At 42.6% G+C, this 26,937-nt stretch overlaps 1 protein-coding gene across 6 annotated transcripts in view; it reads left to right on the plus strand.

Moving 5' to 3' along the window:
• LOC131073036 (long chain acyl-CoA synthetase 9, chloroplastic) overlaps positions 1-26,937 on the plus strand; it is a 219,449-nt gene that overhangs the window by 7,465 nt on the left and 185,047 nt on the right. Inside the window, exon 2 of one of the 6 annotated variants that reach the window (XM_058009390.2) lies at positions 10,795-10,866. The exons of 4 other annotated variants lie outside the window; for them this stretch is intronic. The gene's annotated coding sequence lies outside the window, so the exon portion shown is untranslated. Of the gene's footprint in view, positions 1-10,794; positions 10,867-10,894; positions 10,915-26,937 lie in introns of those variants that run through there. One more of the 6 variants, XM_058009391.2, reaches the window with a different exon arrangement.

A 26,937-nucleotide genomic window follows, 5' to 3' on the forward strand; every position in this document is an offset into this window, starting at 1 on the left:
TGCACGAGCTTTCTAGGGTTTGTCAAGAGGGAATTCTTCAGTTCTGCTTATGGTTTCCTTCTGGGTTTACCATGAACTCCAGGGTGGCATAACTTGCATTTGATTCTTTGAAGTAAGAACTTACTATTTTTAGTAAGTTAGGGTTTGACTGTTTGGATGACGCAGTTCTACTAAGCTTTCCAAGCTTTTTCTCTGGGTGTGAAGATCATGTTTTTTGGAGCAGTATTTCTTGACTTACTATTTTTAGTAAGTGGCTATGTAGAGAATTTTTTTTTTAGGAGCCTTGGACAGGGTCCTGACTCAACACAATTCAGTAGTTTCATCGCACAACTTCATCCTTGATTTTGGTATTGATCAGTATTGGAGCTATAAGTTATTTAATTAAATATTAATTCCTTATCCTAAGGTTTAATATTTAATTATTTTTATTACTGATTATTTGTATTGTGGGCAACTTAGGGGAAAATATTTATCTGCCATCTATATTGTTATTTTCCTAAGTTAGGCGTTGAAATTTGAAGAATGCCTTAAGTTATTGTTTGAGGACTTAGGCAAGTTCAAACTTGTCTAATTATTGATTAAATACAACTTGGGCGCCCACTTTGGTAATGAAATGAAATGTAAATTGGACGCCATGTGATAGCGAAATGAAATGCAATGAGGTTTGGGCGAATTTGGGAGCAATTACATTTGAATTTCAGAGGGAAAAATCTATAAATACAGGTGCTTGGCCTCTCATTTGGTATCTTATGAAATTGCATCGTTGTGCTGCCGGTTTGGCTATTGAAATTTGAGCTTCAAAGTGTGGCTTCCTAGCTAAGTCTCAGTTTCGTACTTGGGAGATAGTACCTAGCTGTGTTTCTTGTATTTCCAGTGTTGTTAGAGAGTGTTTTGCTGAGTGTGGAGTGTTTTTTGTGGATTTTAAAGTGTTATCTTGCTGCTGGTTGCGGAGTTGCTGAAACTTTATTTTTGCTCATACCTCTTGACCAAGTGTTTCCTTCATTCTGGGTATTGGCTCTATCAAAACGTGGCATGGAGGTGATATAGTATGCAATTTTATAGCCGCTGATTTGGAGAATTGGATTTTTAGTGGCAAATCGTACCTTTCAGCTGGGCCGTACCATTCCAGGGGTGCATTGGGATGCATGCTGCTGTTTTGAGGTGACTGGATTGCAGGTTTTGTGTTCATGATTCATCGTCCAGGTTATATCTTCCATTTGCAGTTGATTTGGTGTGTTTCAATCTTCGTTTGAGTGAGTTATGATCATTTTGGTGTTGCCGGTTGAGAATAGTTATGTGTGTTTTGACTTCAGATTTTCAGTTCAGCAGTAGTGGCTTATTTGAGTTATTTTGATGGTTGTTATTCGCTGTAATTTGTATTGGATATCATCTCTAATCTTCTCCTTCTATCTTGTAAGGTTAAGTAGTAGTACTACTAACCATTTCTGGAGTGTTGCTTGCCCACTGCATAAGTGGAAGAGGCTGGCTTAGCCGCCTTCTTGCTCTGTAATTCAGTTATGAAGTTTTGTCCTCCCACTAAGTAAGTGGTTGAGTGATTTTATGTTTGTAATGGTCCTCCCGCTGAATAAGCAGTCGAGTTGAGCTTTTGATGTGATTCAGTTCTCCCGTTGAAACATTGCAGTCGAGTGATTTGTGTCTTGGTGAGTTGTTCTCTTGGCTGGTTTACTGCCAAGTTTCTTGTTTACCTGTTGGATAAGCGAAAGGCCGCCCATTATTGTATTCAGCTTTCAGTTGGTTTATGGTGCTAACGATCCCCAGAACACCGTATGCTCTCACCCTCCCAGATTGGGCTCTCGGTGAACAAAAGGTGGAAGGGTTCCTTACAGTTATTTTGGATTTTTTCTCTAACCTTAATGGGTTATTGTGTTTGCTTGTAAATCTTATTGCAAAAATTAAACAAATTTATTGGGGATATTACAACATGGTGAATATCATTGTGAGGCGACGATCTCACAATGATGAACACTTGTGCATCTTATCATCATTGTGAGGTGACGATCTCACAATAATGGTTGATATCTCATGAGGTGATTGATATCTATGGATATGCCATAATGGTGGATATCATGTGAGGTGATATCTATGGATAAGCCATAATGGTGGATATTACATGATGAGATATCTATGGTGGATATCACATGAGGTGATATCCGTGGATAAGCCATAATGCTTGATATCACAATGAGGTGATATCTTTCCTTTCCACATATGGATGTAGCCATTGTGGACAATCATCACAATGAAGTGATGTAACTTATTAAAGGTTAAGAAGGATTCCTCCCTAGCTAAGAGGGAGTGTTGATTTTATAATTTATTGTAGCTGTGGTCGGAATCCACAGGCCGACATTGATATCACAAAGGTTGTGATTATATTTATATTATTATTATGAGATAATATAATTATATTATTATGTGATAATATAACTATGTTATAATTATAATATATAATTAATATATTATATGATAATACAATAATTATTATATTATATTAATAATGTACTTATTGGTGCCACTTGGAAGAATGGCGACTATAGACATCTCTCACATATACATAATGAGATGTGTGATCTCATTCAAATAAGGATATAACAATATAACAATATAACAAAATATGCAGATCAAAATAAATTTGAGTGCTTGGGGGAGACGAATATATCATCTATGGTTGGGAGGGAAATAAGAGTTATGGCCCATGGTAAATCGAGCATACCAGAAAAATAACATCCCCATGTTTGGAAAGTGACTCAAATATTCTTAGTCTTAGGAAGAGAAACATTACATGTGCATTCATTCTTCTAACATGGTCAAACTTCTCAACTTATTGAGAAATGATTGCCTTATCTTTCAACTTGATAGATCCTGTTTTATCATATTCATGGTCATGATTCTTGCTTCTTTATTCTATTTCCATGTAGATATCTCTTGATGGAATGGAAATGAAATACCTTATCCTCTTGTATTAATTGTTATAGTCATCTGCATCAATTTACAGGATTGGTCATGTTAACATGCCGCAAGGAAACTGCAAAAACTGAGGAGAACAACTGCTTTGATACAAATCTGATCCTTAATTAGTATATATATTCCTTAATTAATTCACCTACATGAATCCTATAAATTTCTAATTATCACCTAGTTGATTCTATGATTGTATTCTTATTGATTTTCTTAACAAGACAATGTTATTTTGTGCCTAGAAATGAGTTATTTATGTTGGTTGAAAATTTTGTACACTTGGGGAAATATACAAAATTGTGGTTTCAACCACAGCACACGAGTAAAAACTCTCCTAATTCGGGGAAGGGTCCCCCTATCTAACTAAAACTGAAAATAAAAACAGGATGGTACAACAGTCTTCCTTCTTTCTTCAAGAAAGACAATATCCTTTTCTCTTCACAGAAAAGGATAGCGATTGAATATGAACAGCAGTAACTACTTTCAAGTGAAATGAGTGAAAGGAAATGAAGTTTCTTGAAAGCGCAAAGACTTCCGTCACTTCCTTCTGGACGGGACAGCAATATCAAGCTCAAAGACTTGACTATTGAAAGTCCTATCTACCCTTTGCTATACTCCTCTTTACAACGAATAAAATATAACAGCTCAAAGACTGGAATAATCTATTCTTTCAACACAAAGACAAGAACTAATGCGAGCTCAAAGACTTGCTGCTATTTCTTATCAAACAGTAATTTTTCCTCAAGAATAGACGCAAGCTCAAAGACTTGCTGCTCCTTCTAGAGATTTTCCTATTTTAATTAATCTTCTCTACTTGCAGCTCAAATACTTCAAATCAAATTGGACTAAGCTCCTTTAGAAACACTTTGCATAGAAGAAATAAAAAGATTCAAACTCAAACATGTAGCTCAAAGACTTGAAATTTGAGTAATCCTTCTTTATTATTCTTCAAAACCTTCAATTTACATACATAAGCTCAAAGACTTCTTGCTGTAAATTTGGCAGAGTTTTTGCTTGCTTTCCAAAAGATAAAAATTACAATGGACCCTCTCTTCTATTTATAGGAGAGGAGCCTTGAGAAAAAGGTGGGAGGATCTTAACTAACTTGAGAGATTCTCTCAACCACCAAGACTCATTCAATAACTAACTAAGACTTATTCCAAGTACAGTCCTAATTGGACACAACTTGTAGTTGCCTTACATGTAATTCCAAAAGTGCAAGTAATGTGTAACTTGCATTTTACAAAAAATACTTTTACATGTAACTTGTCAAAACTAAATTACAACTAAAGATTACAAAAGAGGGAAAATTCAACTAAGTATTGAAAAACACTTAAGTGGCATTTTGTGAAGACACAAATCCTTGAAATTTCCGGATGCTCGCTTGTAGTTCCTCGGGATTCGGTTCATGGGTGTTCTTGGCAACAACCATAGTCTTCACAATAGTGTCGTGACAGCGGAGGAGCGCATAATTGTTTTTATCCAGGATAGACTGGATTTCATGCAGAAAGGCTTGGTGTTTCATCAATGCTTGAATTGAAGCTACCGAGAATTGTTCGCTCCTCCATTCATTATGAATCCTCATCTGGAAATCAGCAAGAACTTCTTCTTCTAGAATCAGCTCTCCATCCTGACTTACTATGTTGCAAGAGGCCCTTTCACAATATGAGACAATATCTCGGTAAACTTCGCCCCGAAATCTCTTTGCATCACCGATTTCCTCGATGAGAGATTTAAGAACAAGGGTCTTGTTTTTCAGGAGTTCTTCAAATTCCAAGTACATGACCCTGGAAGAGATGATGGCGTGCTCCTGTAGAACACTCAGCTGTTGTTGGGGCATGGTATGCCAAACTGTTAAACTTTCTTCAACACTTTCCAAATTCTTTTTGAAAGTATTAGAAGTTTGATCTAGTTTCTTCTCAATAGTTTCCAATTTAGACATTATTTGAAAAATGTCTTTCATTACTTGTACACATTGATCATGAAGTTGATCAACCCAAGAATCCAGTGCTTGTACTTTCCGAGCAGCCCTTTCTACTCTACGAATTGATTCTTGGGAACCAGAGGAACCTATGGAGTTACTCCCTTCAGTAGCAGGTTTTGTAATTTTATGAACAACCGCCATAAGTTGTCGGTTTTCCTCTTCTAGCTTGTCTTTCTTTGCTAGAAGATCATCACACCTTTGCACCAGTGAAGCAACAGAAAACTGAGCATCATGTTTAATGACCTCATGCGTTTGCTTGCCCAACTCTATCCTTGTAACTTTATAATCAGCAGCTGACATTTCTTCAAGTGGCTTATCTGCAATAGGTTCCACAATTTCAGCTACTTTCATCTTGTTGCTATCAACAGTTACCCTAGAGATAGTCTTGGCCTTCTTAGCAACTTTGGATCTGGACTGTTTGAGTTGCTGGTAATCAAAGGCATCAGGTGAGATTTCTTGCTTCTTCCTTTTCGGGGTAAAAGAACTAAGCCATGGAGGCAAAGTTATCAACTCTCTTCCAGTAGTAGCCGTAGGCAAAGGAGAAGCAGTTTCTGTTTGTATCACCGTGGTCATCCTGGGAGGAATATTTGTTTGGACAGCGACCACGGTTTGCTTAGTTGCCAATGGGCATGAAGATTGCCTCATGAATTCTTCAAAACCAGAAGTGGAAGTATCAATTTCTGATAATTGGATGCAAGTAGGAATGTCTTCAGGAACTTTCAACACACTTTCTTGTTGATGATCAGGAGATGGCTCGTATGCTGAAATGGGAATTGCATTCTGAGGAGACTCATCCACAAGCAAATCAGGAGGAGAAAGAGGCGTCTCAATGGAAACTGGAGGAATGAACTCATGAGGCGAGTCTAAAACTGGAGACTTAGGAGCATCATCAGATTGCTGTCCCTCTTCTGGATTATCCAGATCAATTACCTGTACATGGAATCGTGATTTTTCCTTCCCACGAACAATCGTCTCCTCAAGAGGAAGCACTACTGCACGACTGACTCGTAACTTGATCCTTGTGTCCGAAGATGAAGCACCCTCCTTGTTGTTAATTTGAATCTCAGATTTCCGTCCAAGAGGCTCCATAGAATCATCTTCTTTACCAACCTTGATTTTTATAAGTCTAACAGCATTACTTTTTAGCCATGCGTTAGTGTTGGCCAAGATAGGCTGAAATCTGTCAAGGATGAAGATGCACTCCTTGTGTGACCATTGGATCAAAGGAAGTGGAGCTTTCTCAACCCTCCGTGAAGTGTATTCGGGATCAAGTATATGCCCGTCATCAATCATCCCTTGTGGTATATCCGCCAAGTTCAAATCAACAATTTGCTCAGAAGTGAGCCTGCAGTAATCCATCTTCAGAACTTCGGCTTCTGTGCGGAGATCTACCCAAATGTCTTCAATGCAATGAACATGCACAAAGGATTTCTTGATTTTCTCCTTCATTCCTTTATAATCAAAATCAGCTCTAGGTTTAAACCTTTTGAGCTTGATTTCCTGCAATTCAGCCTCCATGGCCTTAGCCTTCACAGATGTGACAAGGGAGTATCGGCCAATTTTCAATGGGTTTGAGGTAGAGATCCCCATTCCAACCTTGTGTTTAGCAGACTGAAAAGTGTGAACAGCCATGATCTGTCTTCCCAACTCCATAAGAATTATCTTATCGGCTGGGTATCTCGGAAGCATGTATGGCTGACCATCATAGCATCCTATCCTCATATAGGTGAAGGTGGGAAATTGCAGAAACAAACACCCATACTCAGACACCTTGACCCATGCCTCATCTGATACTCTTTTGTTCCCAAGATTTCTGTCAAACTGACACATGAAATATCCGAAGAATGCATCTTGGATCCTTCTAAAATGCAGTTTGTTGGGTCTCAATGGCAACTGGTCATAATATTCCCAAACTGGTATAAGCGAGCGATCACCCTTGGTAGAAAGACCTGGAAAGTGTCTAAGTGATGCTGCTAAATATACCAAATAAGAATTCATGAAGAAGGTCATGGGGGTAGGAACTGCTGCAAGTTGTTCGCACAAGGCATCGCTGATGACTTCCCCCCATGAAATGTGATGTGACTGCCGTATGAACATAATGAACTGATACATCCATGACTCAAAGACATTGGAATGCTCAAGGCCCATCATCCTGCTAAGAAGAGTGATGGTGTCTCCTATCTCCCATTTGAAATTGCAGCGGTACAACTTCGCCCACCTTGAGAAGGAAGGTCGTGGTTCTTGAATCCACCTATTGATGTGTCGCTTGCAATCTTTTTCCCTTTTCACATAATACTGTGCTGCACTTTCTTTGGAGATTTCCATATAAACAGGTGCAGGAGGTATTCTGAAGACCTTCTCGATTGTATCCGCATCGAGACGAATTATAGCCTCACAATCATCATTTTTGATGACTCTTGACTCTTTGTGAAAATGATGGGCGCATGCAAGAACGAACTCAGGTTCTAGGGCTGCCATTGGGAAGGAAGATGCATGATGGATATGGCTGTCCAACAGCCGCTGCAAGTTATTATCCTGTGGATCTTCTACCCTGTTGACGAATTCTGCCATATCAACGTGCCCTATCTCCGTGTTTCTGATGCGATCCAAAGGAGAAGAAACCTGGATCTTCTACCCTGTTGACGAATTCTACCATATCAATGTGCCCTATCTCCGTGTCTCTGATGCGATCCAAAGGAGAAGAAACCTGGGAAGGTGCAACCTCATTCTGATATTTGTCATATTTGTATTTCATTTTCTTTGGAGTTGGAGATGCCGGCAAATCTGTCATTGATTGTGAACCTGGAATACTGTGATGAAGACTTAAAAGGGTTAAGGCAACATCATAGTCAGCTGCAAATATCATTCTTCCTTCTCCAAATGGGTAAAACTTTGATTCTCGAACTTTACGATTTTGTGAGAGGAAGAGGGGAAATATGTAGAAATGGGAAAATCTTGACTTTGACCAATTTCGGATCTTGAGAGAATTTTCGCAAGCATACAAGTTGGAAAGGACATACATGCAATCGGGGTTTTAAAACCCGAATACAAGTACACTTGTAAATCCGAAAATGGAGAAATGGACGAAAAATGAGATTTTGACTTGCGGGAAATGATGGAAATGGAAAGTACGGATGTGGGGAACATGAATGGATAGAAATGGGAAAATTCGGGAAAGTCATTTTCATGAAAATGGGAAGAACTCTTCAACATGTAATCCGGTTTTCAAAACCCGAATTTGCAAGGGAGGGGTATTTCACACTTTTTAACTTGGAATTTTAACCAAAAATGGTTAAATTCCTTAACCGTAGGGGAAGAACAAAAATTTCCAGCGAACTTATAATTGAGATTAAAAATCCCGAATACAAGTAAAGAGGGAATTTTGGGAAGAACAATGCAATTCGAAAATTGCATACCAAGGGGAAAAATCCTCTCACAAAAACTGATTTTTGGGGGAAGAACAACACATATTTACAAAAATGCAACAAAGAAAGCAAGAAAATAATAAAATAAAGGAGAGAAAGGAAAGAAGCCATACCTTTCTTGAAAATGCAAATGCTTCTCCAAAAATGCAACAATCCTTGGAATGAAGAAGCAAAACCAATCAATAAACCCAAACCGTAATGCCAAAACCTTAACACGTTTTTGCAAAAAACGTCTTATATGGAAAAACGTGGCAGCAAACAAGAGTAAAATGTCATAGAAAATGCTTGAATACTTCTTAACCCTCAACACCTTGGTACTCCAAGCCAAAACGATTCATGTCCTTGAAGATTCATGGTATTAAACACTTCCAATATGCAGCCATAATGATTCACATGGAGGAAAAATGGTGGCAACTATTGCGTATTGGAGGGCATCATTAAATAGCTTGAAACTCCTCCCAAACTCCACGCCTAGGTGAGAGAGGGCAAAACGATTTAGGAGTTTGCAGTTTGTTGAAGATTTAATCCCTCAAAATGTGGCATTAAAGAAAAACGTGGTTGCTGATTTAGGGCAAAAAACCAGTCAATGCATCCTCCAAATGTCACGAAAGGTGTCCAAGAATGCATGAAAATAGGATGCAAACCAAAACGCCTCCTTCCTCCAACAATCTCTCCACAAAATTTGCCTTGAAATGGTCAAAAATCGTTTTTTCTTGCATTTTGGGTTTTTTGGAGCAAAAGACAAGTTCGAATTTGCATAAGGGAATGCAAATCGGGTTTTTGGGAGATAATGACAAGTTTTAATTTCACTTTATTCACTTGCCAAGCCAAAATCGGGTTTTTTTAGACAAACTGCAAGTTTTAATATTGTCAAAAATGCACTTGCAAGGCAAAATCGGGTTTTTTGGAGAGGAATACAAGTTTTATTTACTTGTAAAAGGGAAATAAAATCCCTACAACAAGTTAGAAATACTTGCACATATGTAATGGGGATTTAAAATCCCTATTACATGTAAAAACCATTAAAGTAGGGGTTTTTAGACCAAACTGCAAGTTTACTTGTAATGGAGCGAAAAAATCCCTATTTTAACTAAACATGACCAAAAACCAATTAAAAATAACAAAAGAAGGAAGGAAAATTTAAAACAAATTGCAAGTAACATCTTTTAATAAAAATGCACATGTAATAAGCTAAAAATTCCCCTACAACAACCAAAACAATGAATATCATTAAAACTTGCAGTTTGAAGAAAATTCTCCACCTGCAGTCGGGGTTTTAAAACCTGAAATTGAAGGAAAGACATAGCAAACGAACCCAGAATTTGACGAAATTCGAAACGTAGTTTGAGGATAGATTGAGGATTAAGCCAGTCCAAGGATTAGTCAAAATCTTGCCTCGGGAAGCGTGCCATAGAGTAATTTTTTTTTCATTTTTTCACAAAAATTTCATGTAGTGGTCCTTCATTTTTGGAAACAAAAATGAGGACAACAATTTAATTGATGAAAATGAAGGAGATTTAATATATGCATTGAATGCAAATTTAAAATTAAAACATCACAAGCACAGAACATAAGACAAGAGGCTAACTTAGAGAATCTAATGTGAGAAAGAAATTAAGATCATTAAGGCTTTTTGCCTTTCCTTGTCACTATCTTCCTGCAATCTCACATGCTCACTTTCTTCACAATGCCTTAAGGGACACTCAAAACTTTTACATTATCCTGCACTTGTTGTTGCTTTGCAACTTTAAGCAAATGCACAATCTCTGCTACACCAAGTCTGTGGCACACTCTGAACAAGGAACCACTCAATCGATGAAAGAATGAGGAAAGAGAGAAAATGAACGAATTGTTCAAAGATTTTTGCAATGACCATTTGAGGGCGTATTTATACAATTTTGGATGAGAAAAGGTTCACACAGAAAGCTCAAAAGCCTTAGATTTGGAGGAGAGAACATTAAACATTTCCAAGCTTTCCTCCTCTCCTTTGACTTATTGAGACAAATCCACCAGACACATTTGAGGCATGGTCAACTGAGTCATTTTAATCACCACCTTGACTAAAGTGAAACTACTGCCCTGTTGTTTTATAGTAGTTTTCTCAATTGACCAACATATACCTTTTTTTTCCTCTGCTTCTTAGGAGCTTTCTTCAACTTCATTTGACTGTAGGGTGTTTGGATGACCTCAAATGCATCTGCAACCCTCTGCAACCATTGTAGACTGTTGTAATGTTTGCATTTTTTTATCTTACTGAGAATTAACAAATTATGATTGTCTGATTCTGTTTCAAGCATAGTTTTAAAACTCATAGGGTACTTGCTAAACTTCTCGAGTCATTTTCTGCACTGAAAACTCTCCCACTTACTTGCGAGTGAGTTCCAACAATTTTTTGTTTGCAATTTGCAGGGAGTAACCATGAGTATTTGCCAAGTCTGTGCTGAAAAATTGGCAAATGGTCTTCATGGCCAACACTAGGATGTATGCAGGGAAGAGAGAGATACAAATTGTTGTAACATTCATGGAATTGTAATTTTTGATTATGATTTTCAATCATTATGAGATCCATGTCAAATTTATCAGCTGTTGTATTTGCATGTTCATATGATATTGTACTAATTTTTTATTCAGATCTAATCGAAACACTTCCCCAGCATTCTACATACTTTTCAAATGTTTTGCAACTGGATTTTGCATGAATCTATAATTTTTTAAGGACTTCAAGCATTTTTTAATTTGTTGAAATTTACTTAGTTTTTGCCGACTCCGAGTCAAAAATTTGGGTCTAGCAAGTTTTGGTGAGCCATGTGTTTCAAAGTTATGGTTTTATGTTATATCTATATAGTTGTTTTGACTAGAGATTGAGACTAGTGTCTGAGTGAGTTAAATTTACTCTCTTTTCATTATCCAGATCAAATAAACTTTTCATCCTCACACTCTCCATACACCTATCCTACAGGGCATTAACATTTGCTTATATTGACCTATACAAACAACGTTCTGACCAGGCAATGGCACTCAAGGAATGGAGCATGAGATGTAAATGACCTTACCAATTGATTCTACATCTGATTAATGCTATCAAGGAGTGAAGTATAAAATTTGCTATTAATTTCACCATGTGAAAGAAGGAAATTGACATAAGCATTGATTGGGGTCGCTTAGGGACACTGGAGGATGAGGTATACACACACAAATTGACCTAATGAACACTCTATACAAATTCTGGTGACATCTAAAGACTATCATGATTCACAATAATTTTTCAAACACATTCTATACAAATTACTGCTCATGGAAAATATTACATATCTTTAGTGGCAGTTGATGGTAACCTTCGATATTCTGCTTTCATGTCACATCCTGATGGGGCTGGGGACACCCATAGTCACCCTTGTTCCATACAGAACCCCACCGCCAGGTCAAAAGATACTAATGCCAAGACATGTGGAGATATTTAGCTGCAACCTCTTGAGGTTACTAGGATGAAGGGTCATATGCTTACATTCAGGGCCATGAACAAGTCAGAGAGTAGCATTAACATCCTGGTTCACCAATTTGGTAAACATGCAGGCCAACCCTCACAGTTAAATACTTGTATCAACAAACTAACTTTTTACTTTGAAACGCCAAAAGACTGCATTGAAAATCAGATGTTTGTATCCAACATTTGAGTGAAGAATTGTGTATATCAACAATAGAGGTTGAAGACTACAGAGAAACTCTACCTGTATGATTTTATCAGGACTTGTGGTTGAGGCTATGCAAGAAAATATAGGTCTTCAACAAACATCCAAGAAACAGGCTACCAAAACTGGGAGCAACAATTCTTAGGGTCAGAATAGGAGAGTACCTGTTTTTAGCCAACATCAAGGCAGCCCAACACCAATTTGGGCCCCTGCTACAAACCTGCAAGCAGAACGTCAGAGTGATCCAAACTAAACAGGTCCACTCCAAGGACCTTAATATAAGTGCCAAATATAATTTGCTAGGGATGAGCCTTACATTTGGAAAAGAAAGATCCCATTTTCGTAATGAAAGTAAATTGGATACTCCTATTTGCAATTATATATGCTGTAGGAGTAGTTGTATATATGTATGAGTGTTAGGGATTGTTAGTGTCCTTGTTTTAGGTAAAGTTTTGTTTTGGAAAAGGGAGAACATGAATTTGATATAACAACCTGCCTTTATTGGTAAATGTTGTCATTTTTATGACACCCTTGCTCCATCAATGAGAACTGATCAAAGATATGTTCAATGGACCAGCGCTGCCCCAGTTTGATCCAGGAGAAGACGATGGAATCATAAAGTATGAAGTGTTGTCTTGTCGGAAGTTCCTTTCCCAAGCCTTCTCTTCCTCTCTCTTTTCCAGAACTCCGGAACCCCGAGGTTCCAAAGTTCCCTTACTTGGTCTCTTGTTCTCTTGCCTCGGAACTCCGGAACCCCAAAGTTCCCAAGTTCCCAAGTCTTCCCAACTTCGGTGACCCAAGTCTCCGAAGTTTCCCCAACTTCGGTGACCCAGGTCTCCGAAGTTCCTAAGTCTTCAACCTCGGAACTTCGGAACTCCCAGGTTCCCAAGTTCCTTGTTCTACTAGCCCGGAACCCCGGAACCCCTAGGTTCCTAAGTTCCTTGTCCTTCTAGCCCGGAACTCCGGAACCCCCAGGTTCCCAAGTTCCTTGTTCTTCTAACCCGGAACTCCGGAACCCCCGGGTTCCCAAGTTCCTTGTCCTTCTAGCCCGAAACTTTGGAACCCCCAGTTTCCCAAGTTCCTTGTCCTTCAACCCCGGAACTCCGGAACCCCCAGGTTCCCAAGTTCCTTGTTCTTCTAGCCCAGAACTCTAGAACCCTCAGGTTCCCAAGTTCCTTGTACTTCTACCCTGGAACTCGGGAACCCCCAAGTTCCCAAGTTCCTTGTTCTTCTAGCCTGGAACTCCAGAACCCCCAGGTTCCCAAGTTCCTTGTCCTTCAACCCCGGAACTTTGGAACCCCCAGGTTCCCGAGTTCCTTGTTTTTCTAGCTTGGAACTCTGGGACCCCCAGGTTCCCAAGTTCCTTGTCCTTCAACCCCGATACTCCGGAACCCCCAGGTTCCCAAGTTCCTTGTTCTTCTAGCCCGGAACTTTGTAACCCCCAGGTTCCCAAGTTCCTTGTTCTTCAACCCTGGAACTCCGGAACCCTTAGGTTCCCAAGTTCCTTGTTCTTCTAGCCTAGAACTCCGGAACTCCCAGGTTCCCAAGTTCCTTGTCCTTCAACCTTGGAACTTCGGAACCCCCAGGCTCCCAAGTTCTTTGTTTTTCAACTACGGTGACCCAGGTCCCCGAAGTTTCCCAACTACAGTGACCCAGGTCCCCGAAGTCTTCCAAGCTTACTTCCGGCTGGCAACACTTCCAGATGGCAACACTTCCAGATGGCGTGATTGACACTCAAGGCTTTAAATTCTCCGACAATTTTGGTGACTTATGCACTTTTTTTGTGGAGTCATAGCAGGATTTCTATCAAGGGAGGTACGGGGCCATGCTTGGTGACTTGTGTCATGACTGGATACTCTGACTTTGGAAGGTCAGTCAATCCACCTTCTTAGGATTTCCCTTTGTGGGTATGGCTAGGTTGCTTGCATGTACAAGCCAAGTGCATGCACTTCCCTGCACTTCCAGACTGACATGCGGGGGTCATGATCACCCTTGTGACCATTTTCTATATAATGGCTTTTAAGCCTCATTGTAAAGGGTTCTCTCCCTGCTGGCTTGAGCTTTCTTATGCCCTTCTCTTCTCTGAAAGACTTGTAATTATTTTTGCATTTCTGCAACTGTAAGATTGGCTTTTGGCCTTATGATTAATTGAAAATCACTATTCTTGCCTCCTTGTAACCTATGTATGCTGTGTATGCTTTCTTACCTTCATTATAGGAGTATGTCTTGTGGCTTTTCTCTCCATCTATGTTGTGCTAACTTGTTTTCTGAGTGTGACTTGTGGGAATCCTTCTCCCTGCTTGACACTTAGCAAATTCTAACCTCCATACATGCGTTTGGGTCACTTATGCAATTGAAGTTGTGCATCTCTTGGGTTGTTTAGTTGGTTCCTTGTGCCATTTCGGTAGGGAGAGAAACAATCTCTTCTTGGTGCATCACCTCCTTTCATTTCAAGCATTCTCTCTTTCCTTTACCTCTGCAAGTTGTTAGGGTAGGCTTAGGAGTTAGTTTTAAAGTGTTGAGTTGGTTCAACACCTGCACCTTGGATTGAGAAGGAAGCCGACCTTCTCTGGAGATTCAACCCCCTTACGCAAGGTCCCACACTTCGGGGTTGTTTCCATGTTTCACAAGGTTGCTGAGTTGATAGCTCAGCAAGGGTGTGAGCTTTTGTGATAACATTTTTTGGCATGCTTGGTGGGACATCATTCAATTCACATGCTAAGGATTTAGTGTTGTTCTTGGCATCTCAGCCTTTAGAGGCAGGCATCTTCAAGCACTTGGCGACTCTGGTCAAGGACCAGTTCTTGTTCACACAAAGTTCACAGCTCTGCTTACTCCGGAACCCCGGAACCCCCAGGTTGCGAAGTTAGTGAAGCCATCTTACTTCGGAACCTCGGAACCCTCAGGTTCCGAGGTGCTTAGACCTGGACACTCGGAACCCCAGGTTCCGAACTCCCGAACTTCCTTACTCCAGACCTCTGAACTTTCAAGGTCGATTGCGGATTTCATGCCCAGAATTCATACAAGGGCGTCTTCTAGAGGCAAGTTCCAATTTGTAGAGCTTCCATCTGCAGGTCCTATAAGGCGGAGAGGTAGATCTTCATTGTCATTGGTCAGGGGTGTAGAGATTGTAAACACTCCATCCCCCAGGTCTCACTCTGCTCCTCCGTTTGCAAGTCCGTTGTTGTCAAGGGCTCCCATCACCCATATCAACAGACCATTGTTTCATATGGCAAGAAATGAGGTCTTTGTTACCTTCAATGGGGGGAGTCCCCTTGTTTTGACTCAATGGAATGACATACCAGTGGCTGCGTTGAAGAGTATACCATACTTCACTGGTGAAATAGCTACTACACCCATTTAGCACATTCAAGACATTGCAAACATCTGCTTCGTCCATAATATCACTCAGGATGATGTTGCTGTCAAGCTCTTAGCCACATCTTTGAAAGGCAAAGCTTTGCAGTGGTATAGAGGGTTGCCGTCTAGCTCCATTCACAATTGGGATGAATTGGGGGAGAGGTTGTGCAACCATTTCGAAGACAAGAGTGATCACCTGTCACTTGTGGAGCAGTTGACTACGATCAAGAGGGCACCCCATGAGTTCATGGGAGATTTCAATTTCAGATTCCATAAGACATGGAATAGAATTCCTGCTCCAGTGAAGCCATCTCCAAATCATGCTTTCTTGTATTATTTTAGAGCTCTCAATAGCAATATAGCTGTCATGATCCAATCAATGGGTGGAGCCTCTCTACTTGGTGTGTAAGACATAGCTATAAGAGCAGAAAATTGTTTGATTCAGGCTGGGAAGATAGCTCCAAGGCCTCCAATGCCTCTCTTCCCAAAAGCTCCTACTCAACAACCAACCTTGGCTCCTATTACCATGGCACTTGCAAGTCAACCATCCACACCATCTACGTCCTCTAATGAGCTCCATGAGGTCAAGCCTTTATTACAAAGTTTTGGAAATGAGTTGGTAACACTAAAAAGGCAACAAACTCAGTATAGCAGACCTTACCAAGCACAAGGTCAGAATTATCAGCAAAATAGGCCAGCCTTCCAAGGGCAAAACCAATGGAGCAATGCTAGGCCGTTGAATAATGTGAACCCCACAACCGCAAGCAGCTCAAAGGCGATAGTTCCAATGCAAAATAACCTTGCCCAAGAGCAAGATTGGTGTCAACCATGCAATCAGCCACACAACCAAGGTGCATGCCAAAATGGAGGGTTTGTCCAAACCTTAGTGGTGCAGGATGAGCCAACCACTTCTAGCCAGCAGTATGACACAAATCAGCCTAGTATTGGCACTTAGGCTCACTTACAAGGGGATTCTACCTTTGTCAATTGGCAGGAGGTAGAATTTTGTGGTTTGAACCAAACAAATGGTGAGTCCATGTTGCAGTATGCAAGGTCAAAGAAGAGAGCCATGGAGGCTACCTCACCTTCAACATCAGTCCAAGCTCCAACACCCAATATAGCTGTCTATGATACAAGCCAAAGTACCATGCAAGGGAACAAGAGGCAGGAAGAGGCCCAAGTCGTCCAAAGAGCAAAAGTAGACCTTGTAGCCTCAAAGGGGCCTCTAAAGTCAGCTGGTGCTCCTTTCAACATAGTTGATCAGATGAAGAAGGCCAACCTCAACGTCACTATGTGGGAGGCCCTTTCAATCCCATCTCAAAGGGATTTGCTTAAGGAGGCATTGAAGGAAGTCAATCAGTCAGGTGATGAGACAATAGTCAGCGGAAGGGCAGTCTCCACCAGTTTGGTGCAACCCAAGGAGGAGGAAGATTCAAGCAAGATCAGCAAGCCTCCCCCTTTCTATCTCTCCTTAATCATAGGAGACAACTTGGTTCACAACTGCATGATAGATTCAAGAGCTAGTAGCTCAGTCATGCCTAAGAAGGTAGCTGATCTTCTTGGCATAGAATATGAACCCGTGACCAAAGGGGTGGTCCAGTTAGATGGCACTTCTATTAAGACAATAGGGGTGGTAAAAAAATTGAAGTTAACCTTGCATGCTTGCCCTAGTTGCACTATCTTGCAAGATATATCAATCATTGACCTCCCTGGCTTCTTTGCCATCTGTTTGTCTAGAGACTTCACAGCTAAGATAGGTGGGTACCTATCTTCTGACTGGTCCCATATGCTGTTACGAACAAGGTATGGTACCAAGGTCACCATAAGGGCAGAGCCCATTGCCCATAACCACATTGAGCCCTACACCCCCAACCCTATAAACATGAATTGCACTTTGCATGAAGAGGGGGAGGAGTGTGCTTGTCCGTGAGCCTGCTACTCTCTTGCAAGAGGTTCCTGATTGCTTGCTGGAGGAATGGGCCAATGTTTTTCAGTTTGATCCATCAACTGAGACTGAAGAGACTGGGCTTGGCACCTATTGTATCCATGAAGAGGATACTCCTATTCCTAACCTCATCAAGACACAAGGAGACTCAAAGGTGTTATGGAACATGTTTTTTGATGGTTCAAGAAACAAGAATGGTGCAGGTGCCGGGGTGATGCTTGTTTCTCCTAAGCAGGAGAAATATTTCTTTTCCTTTAGGCTTCAGTTTGGTTGCACTAACAATGTCGCTGAGTATGAAGCCTCGATCCAAGGTCTCCAACTTGCACAAAGCAAAAGATTAGATCTTTGCAAGTATTTGGAGATAGTGAGTTGGTTGTTAAACACATCTGAGCCCAAAGTGTAGCAAAAAACAACCTACTCAAGTCATACAAACACAGGGTTTGGGACTTGATTGAAGGATTTGAGGCCTTCAATATCCAGCGCGTTCGTAGGGGTTAGAACAAACATGCTGATAGGCTTGCAGCAGTTGGTGCTCAATTCGACGTACCAGCACATGTTGCAAGTGAGAGGGAGCAACACATCAGGCTTGTTGTGAGGCCTGCTGTCCCAAACAACCAAGTGAATTGGCAAGTATTTGAAAGCGACCAGCAGATCGTCAACTTCTTGCAAAATGAAGCAGAGTTTTCTGTCAAAAATCAGTCTAGGCTGCAAGACAAATATGGAGACCAAATTGTGCAGCTCAACTCCAACAAGTTGCCTAAAGGTCTAGTTACCTTGGAAGGCATTTTCAACTTAGATGATCAGTCGAAGAAGAAGATGAACCTGGCTGCAAAGAGGGGTGATTACAAGCCAGTTGTTGTTGCTGAGGGTAGGTCCTTGAACTTGGGCAAGGTGTGTTCCTCAACTGAGCAAGAGGCCTTTGTTAAGCTCTGCCAAGAGTATGATGACATAGTTGCTTGGACCTACGAAGACTTGAAGGGTTTTGACCCTAGCTTAGCCCAACATACCATAGAGCTAAACCTGGATGCAAAGCCAGTTAGGCAAAAGCAAAGGCCAATAAATCCCAAAATTGAGCCACTAATGAGGAAGGAGTTGACCAAGCTCATAGAAGCCAATATCATCTTCCCTATCAAGCACTCGTCCTGGGTGGCCAACCTTGTCCTTGTAAGGAAGAAGAATGGGGAGATCAGACTATGTGTAGACTTTAGGGATCTCAATAGAGCCTCCCTTAAAGATCACTATCCCCTTCCCTCTATGGAGCAGATTCTCCAAAAGGTCAATGGCTCAGAAAGATTTTCATTCTTGGATGGGTATTTAGGCTACAATCAAATCCTGGTCCAAAAATCAGACCAATACAAGACTGCGTTTACTACTAAGTGGGGTACCTATGCTTATTGTAAAATGCCCTTTGGGCTAACCAATGCAGGTGCCACATTCCAAAGAGCGATGGACATGGCTTTCAAGGGTGTATTAGCAAAGTTCGTGCTTGTATACCTTGATGACATAACTGTTTATTCAAAGCATGCAGCTGACCATCTTGGTCATCTTGAGCAGATGTTCATGAAATGCAGGGAGTATGGTGTGTCTTTGAACCCTAGCAAGTGCCTATTTGCTACTGATCAAGGAAGATTGCTAGGACACATCGTATCCAAGGAGGGTTTGACCATTGATCCAGAGCGAGTGGAGGCTATTCTTTCTCTTCCACTCCCCAGTCACAAGAAAGGACTACAAAGTTTCCTTGGTAGGATCAACTTTGTGAGGAGGTTCATTCCCAACCTTGCCACCATGGTAAAACCCCTCACTTCCATGTTGAAGAAAAACTTGGCTTTCAGTTGGACCAAGGAGGGAAGGGCCGGCTTCGAAGAGATCAAACAAGCAATTGCCTAGGCCCCTACCCTTGTCAATCCTAATTATGAAAGGGATTTTATCCTCTATACCTTCGGAGGAGAATCCAGTATCTCAGCTATCCTAACACAACTGAACAATGACAATTTGGAACATCCTATTGCTTTCTTTAGCAAGGGACTAAAGGACCATGAGCTTAAATATAGCTATGTAGAGAAGCAGGCCCTCATTGTTGTAAGGGCATTAAAAAATTTTAGACACATGTTGTCCAACAATAGGATCCAGCTCTTAGTTCCGCATGCAAGTGTCAAAGATTTCCTTCTAAACAAGGACATCAGTGAGAAGAGGGCTGGATGGATAACCAAGGTTATGGAGTATGACATCAACATCAAGATCACCAAGCTTGTAAGAGGCATGGGCCTATGTGAATAGCTTGTCTCATCTTCTGAGACTACTTCAGAGGTCGCCCTGGTGTTACAAGAGGATCAACCAATTGGCAACAACACTCAATTTAGTTGGGTAAGTGACATGACCACCTTCTTAATGGAAGGTAGATACCCCCAAGGTCTGGACAAGACCAAAAGAAGGCATTTCAGGTTGCAGTCCATTCCCTATGTCTTAATGAATGGCACTCTTTTTCGAAAAGACTCCAATGAAGTCTTACTAAGATGTATCGAGCAAAACCAAGTCAGCAGATTTTTAGAGGAATTCCATGATGGCTCTTCAGGGGGCCACTTCTCTGCAAAGACTACGGCTATCAAAATAATGAGGGCTGGTTATTACTGGCCATCCTTATTCAGTGACTCACATAGATGGGTGAGGAATTGCAAGAAATGTGCTCTCTTCTCTGGGAAGCAAAGACTAGCTGCCCTACCTCTTCATCCCATCCAAGCAGATCAACTATTCGTCCAATGGGGTTTAGACTTCATTGGCATGATAAACCCACCTTCTAATGCTGGCCATAAGTGGATCTTGGCCCCAACATATTACTTCACTAGGTGGACGGAGGTGGTCGCATTGAGGGATGCCACTGAGGCCTTAGTGTTGGAATTCCTTGAAGGAATTATGACAAGATTCGGTGCCCCCTCCACCATCATATTAGACAATGCCAGGGCATTTGTTGGAACCCAAATCAGTTCTTGGGCAGTTAAGCATGGTGTATACTTGAAGACATCATCCAACTATTACCCTTAGGGTAACAACTTAGCTGAATCTTCCAACAAGAACTTCATCAGGATAATTAAAAGGACAATTGAAGACAATCAGAGGACATTGCACACTAAGTTGAGGACAGCCTTATGGGCTGACAGGATCACACCCAAGAGGGCGATTGGTAACTCCCCTTTCATGCTAGTATATGGGAAGGAAGCAAGACTCTCAACTTCCCTGGAGTTACCCTCTCTTGAACTAGCACATCAGCTGGAATTAATAGAGAATGATGCCATGATAGTAAGGCTAGCAGAGCTAGAGGAGGTTAGGAGTAAGGCTATGCATACACTTGAGAATCGTCAAGGGCAGGTCAAGAAGGTTTTTGACAAAAAGGCTACTAATAGGGTCTTCAAAGAGGGAGATGTAGTTCTCAAGTGGGATGCAGATAGAGCCAAAGCTGGGCGACACTCCAAATTTGATGCTATCTGGAGTGGTCCATATGTCATCACTAGTTGCAAGGAGGCCAATGCATTTCATCTCTCCAAGCTTGATGGCGAAGTTCTTCCAATTCCAGTGAAAGGGATTCATCTCAAGCCTTGCTTCTATAGAGGGTGTTGATGACTATGTAAATATTAGACTAGAGGTTGTTTTGCTTTCATAAGTGCTTATGCACATGCCACATTCTCCTTAAGAGGGTGTATGCTCTAGTTTTCAGTTTTCCTCCAAGTGATGGCACACACATGTTTTGGGTCTTTTCAATGACTCAGTGCCCAATGGATGCTTAAGGCTTTTGGACTTCATGCTTAGCAGGCAAACATCCCGCAGAAATTGCCAAAAATGTTGTCATTTTTATGACACCCTTGGTCCATCAATGAGAACCGATCAAAGATATGTTCCATGGACCAACGCTGCCCCAGTTTGATCGAGAAGAAGACGATGGAATCATAAAGTATGAAGTGTTGTCTTGTCGGAAGTTCCTTGCCCAAGCCTTCTCTTCCTCTCTCTTTCCCGAAACTCCGGAACCCCGAGGTTTTGAAGTTCCCTTCCTTGGTCTCTTGTTCTCTTGCCTCGAAACTCCGGAACCCCGAAGTTCCCAGGTTCCCAAGTCTTCCCAACTTTGGTGACCCAAGTCTCCGAAGTTCCCCCAACTTCGGTGACCCAGGTCTCTGAAGTTCCTAAGTCTTCAACCCTGGAACTTCGGAACTCCCAGGTTCCCATGTTCCTTGTTCTTCTAGCCGAACTCCGGAACCCCCCAGGTTCCCAAGTTCCTTGTCCTTCTACCCCGGAACTCCGGAACCCCCAGGTTCCCAAGTTCCTTGTTCTTCTACCTCGAAACTCCGGAACCCCCAGGTTCCCAAGTTCCTTGTTCTTCTACCCTGGAACTCCGGAACCTCCAGTTTCCCAAGTTCCTTGTCCTTCTACCCCGGAACTCGAGAACCCCTAGGTTTCCAAGTTCCTTGTTCTTCTAGCCCGGAACTCCGGAATCCCCAGGTTCCCAAGTTCCTTGTCCTTTAACCTCGGAACTCCGAAACCCCCAGGTTCCCAAGTTCCTTGTTCTTCAACCTCGGAACTTCGGTTCCCAAGTTCCTTGTCCTTCAACCCCAGAACTCCTGAACCCCCAGGTTCCCAAGTTCCTTGTTCTTCTATCCTGGAACTCCGAAACCCCCAGGTTCCCAAGTTCCTTGTCCTTCAACCACGGAACTCCGGAACTCCCAGGTTCCCAAGTTCCTTGTTTGTTTAGTCCTAAATGTATGGTTGGTGAATGAACAGATAACACAGTGTTCCCCACATGTACCAAATATTCATGTTACAGAACAATCATACATCACAGCATAAATGACAATGATACTAGTTAGACCAGAAGAGTTATATCTTTATTCAAGTGTCCACAATGTCCATATATAATCTCCCTTGCCGAGGTTCCAACCAAATAATATAAAGACCCAACGGTTGGTCAAGTTGCCAACCGTCACCAACTCCCAACTACCCGACGGGAACCTCTCAGCGACAACATAAACATAAACACAACGTAACACACTTATAAATATTATTCTTACTAACATACGTTATTTACCCCTAACATTAGCCCCCCCCAAAACGTAGTCGTCTTCCAAACGACTAAGACAATAAGAGCTGAAATATAAAACATAAATTAGGATCAAGAAGAGGGAGGAGGCGTCCCTATAGTGGTCGGAGAAGAAAGTTGTTGTCCGGTGTGGAGTCTTAGGTTCTTTTCTGCCAGCAGCTGTCGTTCCTGTGCGTTCTTTACCATGTGGGCAGCTTCCAATAGTTTCTTATCTTTTTGCTCCATCTGTGAGGTACCGTACTGGCATCTCACATCCCCTGCCTCATCTTTCTCTGCTGGTACCGTACTGGCACCTGGCGTACCAGTATATGTTGGTATCGTACCAGTTCCTGTTGGTACTGTACTAGTTCATGTTGGTACTGTACCAGTACTTGTTGGAGCCATACCAATACCTGCTAGTACCGTACTAGTTCTTGTTGTACTAGTTCCTACTGGTACCGTACCAGTACCTGTTGGAGCCATACAAGTACTTGTTGGAACTGTACCAGCACATGCTGAAGTTGTACCAGTACCTGTTGGAGCCGTACCAGTACATGCTGAAGTTGTACCAGTACCTGTTGGAATCGTACCAGTACCTATTGACAATGTACCTGTACATGTTGATGTTGTACCAGTACCTACTGGTACCGTACCAATGTCTTCCATACCAGGTCCTGGATATGCCGTACCAATTCCTTGCTCGACCATTGTGTCTTTTCCTGGTACGGCCTCCCCTGCCACTGTCTGGTCTACCGTACCGGTACCCTCTGTGGTTTCTGACGCAAGTACTGGTTTCTGTGGTAATGATACCCGCCGTTGCGCTGGTGGTTCCTCTTCATTGATTTTTCGGAACAACACCCCTACTTGTCGTACGTCCCCCACAGGGTTGGCCACCGTAAGTGCTTCCTGTGGTACCAAGTGTGTCGTAGATAATTTGGAAGGTGTGAACTTTACCCTCGTACTCTTCCATTGTGCCTGTAACCTTCCGTGTTGATCCTCCTCTTCCTCCTCTTCTTGCTATTGCGACTCTGCTTCCCCTTCATCCTTCGCAACTGTGTGAGGTACTATGTGAAACCCCTCATCACCACTTTCCTGCTCCTCAGTCTCTTCTGCCTCCTCAAAATCCTCTGCGCTGCTGGCATCTTCGACCTCTACGGACGTGTCCAACTTTCTTCTCCTTTTGGTTGGTTGCACGGTGTCACCTAGTGTGTCCAGGTGAGTATAGTAGTACATGGTAGGTTTATTCGGTTCCACCTGTCTGCGCGGTTCGAAGGTTCCCCACATTTATGGTGATACTTGCAGGCGTATGGCGTCTAGGAATAGGTTGATAGCATGATGGCACATTTAGAATGTCTTGTGTTCCAGCTTGAAAAAAACATGAATTCGTTCTGCTAGAAGTTGTCCTTCCGGCCTGGTACCAGTGATCGTCGTACCAGTACCTGAACCTGTCGTACTAGCACTTGCTAGTACCGTACCAGTTCTTGCTGGAATTGTACCAGTTCTTGTTGGAACCGTACCAATACATGTTGGTACTGTACTAGTGCTCGTCGTACCAGTACTTGAACATGTCTTACTAGTACCAATTCCCTGTACGGCGACCTCGTTTTCCCCTGGTGCGGCCTCCTCTGCCATTGTCTGGTCTGCCATACTGGTACAAACCATTGGACCAACTGCTGCCTCTACACCGTATGGATTAACTCGTGCACTTCCGCTCCCTGGTCATACGGCCTCTTCAACCTGTGCCAACTCTTCACTCAGCTCCACATGGATGGCACAAATCTTTGCATAGATACCCTTAAACTTTTTATACAACTGCTCCCTGCATGTACGAACGCCGCGAAGGAGGGGATTGTACGGATCCTGCACGTACGAAATGTCTGTTTCCTGACTGTACAGTCTTTCTCCTTTATCCGGTGGTAGTCGTACAAGATCGTACGACTTAGTTTCTTGTGGGTGCAATGTTCTGCCGTACGGTATTCCTCCCCTTGTAGGTCGTACACCATATGGGCTATGCCAGTCTCCCTTCTCTGCCGACCGTACGCAGTACATATAACTCAAACACTGCTAGTCTCCCTTCTTTGCCGATCGTATGCCGTACAGATAACTCAAACACTCCCTCGACTGACGTACTCCGTACGAGTGATCCAGTACGGGGTTCCAGTCATCCCCTACGAGTATCACCTGCGGGTCCTCATCCTTGCCTAGATTGATTTTTTTCACATCCCTTTCCTCGTACTTGATGGGTTTTTCTTGTTCAAACTGGTGGGCTAGTGTGTCATCCACTCGTGCCATTCCCTCCTGGTACCTATCGTACTTCGAGGGAAATGACTGCTCTTCTGTACCGCCACTTGATTCCCCGATCTCGCATATTTGCAGCATGTGGCACCTCGGTTGGAAGACCTCGTAGTCCTCCATCTGCCAATGGAAGAGTCCAGCCAACGAACTAGTTCCATCTTCAGAGCATCCATCCAGTTCCAGCACTCCTTCGTTTTGTTCCTTCGCTCCTCTGTCTCCTTCGGAACCCCACTCCCGTCTATTTGAGTCATCTGAGTCGGAGTTGGACAACGCGAGCTCTTCATTGACTGATTGATTCCTTAGGTCAATCACATACTTATGGCCTTCACTTTCGATTGAAAGTGTATTCTTCTTCCAGTTATGATTGGGTCTAGCCATGATCAACCACCCTCTTCCCAGGAGGGCGTCATACGCTTTTCTTTCCAGTGGAATGACTACGAAATCTAGAATGAATTGTTGTGTCCCGATCACTACCTTTTGTGCCATGAGTGTACCGAGAGGTTTGATACCGTGTTGGTCTGCACCAACAAGATGGAATGTTGGTGGCCAGAGAGTAGGCTTGCCAAGGCTTCTCCATGTTTCCTCCAGTAGTACGTTGACTCCAAACCTGCTATCCACAATGGTGTTTGTGAGCTTTTGTCCCATTATGTCCATCTCCACCACAACAGGTTCCGTCCAATGCTTACTGTGAGTAGCATAGGGTCCATGGCGTCCGTACCATGTTCCTTCACCGGTTTCATACTATGTGGTTCTGTCATCGTGTGGTGTTCCTGGTTGACGGTGGTGTCACCGGCTGCATTCGTCAGGGCCATCCTCAACTGTGGCATGGTCTGTAGAAGGTTGGATACCCATACGGGTATTGTGGTCTGTAACATCTGCTTTATGATAGTTTTCTCTGGTCCTGACCGGAGTGGTGTACTAGCAGCCGGGTGCGAGGCCCTCCGCTCTTCTCCCATCGCCCGCTCGATATCCGCCCTGGCTTCTTGTAGTCTTTCCTTCTTTGTGCGAGGATCAGGGTACATGGCTTTTTTGTTTTGCAATCTTGTGATTGCCAATATGCCTTCCCTCGGTCCTTCCACCTCCAGCATATTCACCCCTTTTTTTCTTGGACAGTCTATGTTCTCATGATTCCTTGGACCGCACCATTTGCATAGCAAACTTCCTGTGTCACCCCCGTTTTGACATTCCCATGCAAAGTGACCCCATTCGTTGCACTTTCTGCATTGAATCATGGGTCATCCCTTCGCGTCGTATTGAATTCTACTCCTTGGCATGTTATTATTGGACCTGTTGTTACCCTGCCGATTGTTCCTGTAACCTCCAGGAGAGGCGTCAGAGTTTACTGCCGGCTTCGGATGTGTTGCTGGCGGTGTGACTTGGTCAGGTTGGGCGTAGAGCACTTGTGTACTCCGTGTTTTCGAGTTGTACGGGCATTCCTTAAAGGAATGTCCCATTACTTGGCAGACGTCACAGAAGGCTTTGCGGGGACAACTCCCCTTAGTGTGTCCTTATGTCTTGTAGTCGGTGCACCATAGCTCCTTTCCTTCCCTGCCACCTTCTTTGTCAGCCTTTAGTTCTTTCATCATTCTCATCATATCCCTTCAGAGTGCTTGCACGGTTTTGGACTCCCCATCACTGTCTTCATCCGTACTATCACCATCGCTCACCCGGCGCTTCCCTCGGGATGTCTTATTTTCGCTTTCAATATCCATTGCACGGTTGTACGCCTCATCATACGAGGGCGGGGGGACCACCTTCATCTTCGGTCTGAGGGATGGTACCAATCCTTCAACTAACCATCTCTTCTTGAGACCATTAGCCAACTGGTTCTCCATTTTTTTGAGTAGTTCCTTGAGCCTTATGTTATATGCGCGTACACTTTCATTTTTTCCTTGTTTGGTGTTATAAATCTCTGCCACAATTTCGTTGTCATCCCGTAGGAGTTTGAACTCTTCCTCGAAGGCCTTCTTCAGATTGCTCCAGGACATTTTATGCTTGGCATCGAGGTCCGTATACCAGTCAATGGCTATTCTTCGCAGAGTGGCTGGGAATGCCTTCAACCAGTAGTCTCAGTCATCCTGGTCGTTTGCTTCCCAGATGGTCACGCATGTCTTGCAATGCCGTACGAGATCCTTTGACCCGTCGCCCATGAATTTTGGGAGTTTTTGCTTTTCCAGGGTGTGTGCCATTGTTCTTTTCTGGAT

The sequence above is a fragment of the Cryptomeria japonica genome, chromosome 6 (assembly GCF_030272615.1).
Source record: "Cryptomeria japonica chromosome 6, Sugi_1.0, whole genome shotgun sequence".
In the NCBI taxonomy this organism is placed as follows: Eukaryota; Viridiplantae; Streptophyta; class Pinopsida; order Cupressales; family Cupressaceae; genus Cryptomeria; species Cryptomeria japonica.